This window comes from Echinops telfairi, unplaced genomic scaffold (genome assembly GCF_000313985.2).
Source record: "Echinops telfairi isolate 266 unplaced genomic scaffold, ASM31398v2 ScPeMD7_70;HRSCAF=299, whole genome shotgun sequence".
Classification (NCBI taxonomy): domain Eukaryota; kingdom Metazoa; phylum Chordata; class Mammalia; order Afrosoricida; family Tenrecidae; genus Echinops; species Echinops telfairi.
The window spans coordinates 36,295,312-36,300,153 of NW_022103968.1; the positions used below are offsets into that span (position 1 = coordinate 36,295,312).

The 4,842-nt window shown below is 40.0% G+C and overlaps 1 pseudogene; it reads right to left on the bottom strand.

Annotated features, from left to right (window-relative positions):
* Positions 1-966: 966 nt before the first annotated feature.
* On the bottom strand, positions 967-4,611 carry LOC123521824 (annotated as a pseudogene).
* Positions 4,612-4,842: the final 231 nt, after the last annotated feature.

Here is a 4,842-nt window from a genome sequence, read left to right on the forward strand (position 1 = left end):
GCATTTTGGAAATGTTTTTTCATTATGTCTTAATGGTGGCAACACAAGGTCACAAGCAGAACTATGTGATATCAAAATCAGTATAAAAATGCCACATGCTATTCAAATATGAAAAAACAGACCTACTAATTTTGACTTTAGATGCAGTCTTCCGCCTCTCTTAAACAGTATCAAAATCTCCAGGAACTAATAGGTATCTGGAGCAGACAGAAAAACTTTGTATAGTCCCAGGGTGAAGGTGGGTTGGGGGTGGAGGGAGGGTGGGGTGGAAAAGGGGAACCATTACAAGGATCTACATATAACCCCCACCATGGGGGATGGACAACAGAAAAGTGGGTGAAGGGAGTGGGTAAGAAATGACAAATTAAAAATAATTTATAAATTATCAAGGGTTTATGTGGGAGGGGGCAGCAGGGAGGGAGGGGAAAAATGAGGAGCTGATACCAAGGGCTCAAGCAGAAAGCAAATGTTTTGAGAATGATGATGGCAACAAATGTACAAATGTGCTCGACACAATGGATGTATGTATGGATTGTGATAAGAATTGTACGAGCCCCCAATAAAATGATTTAAAAAAAAGACTTTGTATAGTCCATAGACCTGTCAAAACCCTTAATAAGTAGAAGGCAACTAATTAACTTGAATATCTAGTTCCTGGAAGTGAAGTGGTCAAACTGGGAAAGGCAATATTGCTTCAAAATACGTTTTAAAATTAATAGCTTTGATGGTCTTTTATCCAGAAAATCTATTACTTCAACAGAACAAAATGGGCCTAACATTTTACTTAAGACATTTCAACATTCTCAGTTTTAAAGGAAACTCCAATACCTTAAAAACCAATCAATCTGCTTGAATAAATAGTACCCATGCTGATGAAATTTTAATCTTCTACTGGGGGAGAGAGCCCCAAATCCGAACTGTAGGACAATCCTCAGGTTTAATGGCATGTAAAGCATCGGGTTCGACTTAGATATCATCAATGTCCTCCTCCTCCTCATCTTGTATGTCGTCAAACTGGATTTCATGGTCATCTCCAGGCCCAAGGTATCCGTTTCATTGATTGAAGCATGCTTTGGAAGCTCGCCATAGGCCTTCCGACTTCTAGCTTCATCTGCATTGTCTTTTAAAATGACATCCGCTTTTGATGTCCGAGGTATTTATCCAACTCTTTTTCCTCAATTTCCCCCTGATGTGACACAGTCTCTTTCCACCATCAAAACACATGGCTTCGAATTGTCCATTTTCCACCATTGTGATGACCTGTGCCTAGTCTTGCCCTTCCTCTCTGCACACCAGCTCTCTTTTTTCAGACCTGTTCTCATTCTTACCCCTCCGTCTATTTTTACCTCCTTTACCTTTATTCTTGCTTTTTGAAGTTCTAAGGCTTTTATTAAAACAATGAATAAGATATACAAGACATTATACCAGACAGCATACAGGGCAATATAAGAGACATTGATTAATATTTCAACCATAAAGAGAAACAAAGCCCTAATACTTGCTCTACTGTCCCGGAGTCCATTCAGACTCATAGGAACCTCTGAGTAGTAGTTGTTGTTGTTGCTGTTGTTGGGTGCCATCAAGTCAGCTGTGACCCATGGCAACCCTATGCACCATCCTGCCTCATCCTCACAATTGTTCCTATGCTCCCACTGCTGCAGCCACGGTGTCAATCCATCTCCTTGAAGGCCTTCCTCTTTTTTTCTTTAAAAAAAAAAATCATTTTATTAGGGGCTCATACAACTCTTATCACAATCCATACATCCATCCATTGTGTAAAGCGCGTTTGTACATTCATTGCCCTCATCATTCTCAAAACATTTCCTCTCCACTTAAACCCCCCGGCATTAGGTCCTCATTTTCCCCCTCCCTCCCCGCTCCCTCCTCCCGCATGAGCCCTTGATAGTTTATAAATTGTTATTTTGTCATATCTTGCCCTGTCCGACGTCTCCCTTCACCCGCTTTACCTTTATTCTTAGGCGTGACTGCGGCCCTGCCGGCGTCTCCCCTTGGGGCCACGGTGGCGATTTCTTGGAGGGGAGGAGAATTGACAGCACATGAGGGGAGCACGAAGTGTGGGAAAGAGCCCCAGGACCCAGCGATTCTGTGCACCCGGGGGGCCTACGCTCAGCGGCAGAAAAGGCGTCACAAAGCTTGCCACTTCTGGATTATTGCTGCTTTTACTACTTAATTGGGAGGGGACTGGTATATGTATTATAGCAAGATGTCTCCATAAATAGCCATTTGTTTAAGTCTTGTCTTATGCTCTTTGGTTAGAATAATTTCTCTCCCCTAAAGCTCTTGTTCATTTTTATTTATATTTATTTTTATTAATAAATCATTTTATTGGGGGCTAGTAAAGCTCTTTATAACAATCCATACATCAATTGTATTAAACACATTTGTACATAGGTTGCCATTAGCCTTTTCAAAACATTTTCTTTCTGCTTGAGCCCTTGGTATCAGTTCATTTCCTCCCCATCCCACCTCACCTACCTTCCCACCCTCATGGACCCCTGATAAATTATAAATTATTATTATTTCCATATCTTACACCATCTGCTGTCTCCCTTCGTCCATGTTTCTGTTGTTCGTCCCCCTGGGGAGGGGGGAATTATTAAATTTTATTTTATTAATTCCTAGACAATAATTTTAGGTGCATGTTAATATATCTTGATGTAATTCTTCCAGGTTTGAAAATTTGTACGATATATTTTTGTGCAGAAGGTGATTTAAAGATTGTTTTATAATCTGCCTGGACATATATTCTTAGAGTATTGCCTTTTCCAACATAATTAAAGTTCTCTTCAGAAAGAAAGAGGTAAGACAGAATTTGAGGTAGTTAATGGCAGTCCTCTGCAGTGAAGGGTCTTTCCTGATGATGTGTCCACCTTGATTGGTAGAGGGTCAATGGAAAGGAGGGAAACCCTCAGTGACAGATTGGCACAATAGCCTCACCAATGCATTCAAGCAGCTAAAGATCACGAAGACGGCCCAGGCCCAGATACACAGGGCTGCCATGAGTTGGAGCAGATTTGACAGCAACTAGTCACAATAACAAATGACAGGTGTTTTGTTTTTAAACAGTCTGGAACTTTTTTTTTCCTTCTTTTTTTCAGGATGGGAAAGTCCCTGGGGAAGAAAGAAGTGACATAGGAGGAAGATTGGGGGAACGAGGTGAGAGAGAGAAAGAGACAGAGAGAGAGCTGGAACTTTTATTTATAACTCTTCTACCATTTCTTTGGGGGAAAAAACAGTGTGGCATATAATTTGCATATCATAATTCAGTAGTTCAATCATATTAAAAAGAATAGCATGATTACCACCATAATCAATTTTAGAGCATTTTCTTCTGGCTCGTACTCATTGTTATTAGCGCCCCATTTCCTCCTACATTCTCTGCCACACCCTCAAGAACCTATGAATCCAGTTCCTGTCTCTGCATATCTATCTATCTATCCTGTATTTCATATTCCGGAAAATGTACAAGAAAAGCTCAACAACAACAATGACAAAAACCTCAATAGAAAAGAAAGCAGAAAATATTAAAAACTAGAACAAATTTGAGATGAGTCAAAAGGGAAAGCAAATGATAAAGTATTAAATTTTAACCTAACTGCATCTGCAACACTTTACTCCCCAATGAACCCCGCATGAGAGCAGGGTTAGTCACAGTTCTGGTCTAAGCCAGAGGAAATTCACTGAAGGCTAATCCATGTGTGTGTTTCCCCTTTTCTTCTCTTCTTCTTCTTCTTTTTAAGCAGAAATAGTTTTAAAGTGGGTCTAAAGAGAGATCAGCTGATAAGATATTCCACCCACCATCGTTGAAGGTACAAAGCACACGTCTCAGGGTATTCACATTCCTCGACTGTGGTCAGAGGGATTCCTTAGAGACTTAGTCTGTGTGGGGACCCTGCAAATGGATGTTGGACTTCCATGATCATGTTACCTATTGGTGAGGATTTTTGTTTTCTTTACATTGAATTCTAATTAATAATTCCCCCCTCCCCAGGGGGACAAACAACAGAAACATGGACGAAGGGAGACAGCAGATAGTGTAAGATATGGAAATAATAATAATTTATAATTTATCAGGGGTCCATGAGGGTGGGAGGGTGGGTGAGGTGGGATGGGGAGGAAATGAGCTGATACCAAGGGCTCAAGCAGAAAGAAAATGTTTTGAAAATGCTGGTGGCAACCTATGTACAAATGTGTTTAATACAATTGATGTATGGATTGTTATAAAGAGCTTTACTAGCCCTCAATAAAATGTGATGTCAATGACATTGTTCTAGAATTTGCACATTCTGTTGGGTCACTTTTCTTGGGAATGAGAACAATATGATTTCTTCCAGTCAATCTTCCAAGTTTGTTGGCATAGAAAAGGGAGTGCTTCCAGTGTTTCTGCAGTTTGCTGAAACATTTCAATTGATTCCTTCCATTTCTGGAGCCTTGTTTTTGGCTAATGCCTTCAGTGCAGGTTGGACTTTTCCTTTCAGCATCTACCATTGGTTCTTGTCCATGTGCTACCTCTTGAGATGGTTGACTGTTGACTAATTTTTGGTACAGTGACTCTAAAGTCTTCCCATCTTCTTTTGATGCGCCCTGCATCATTCGATATGTTTCCCACAGAATATTTTAATATTGTCACTTGAGGCTTGCATTTTTTCTTTAGTTCTTTTCGTCTAAGATATGCTGAACGTGTTCTTTCTTTTTGGTTTTCTAACACTCGGTCTTTGCATATTTTATTATAATATTTGTCTTTGTCTTTTGAGCTGTCCTTTGAGATTTTCTGTTCAGCTATTTGATTTTATTCTTTCTTCCATTTACCTTAGCTACTCT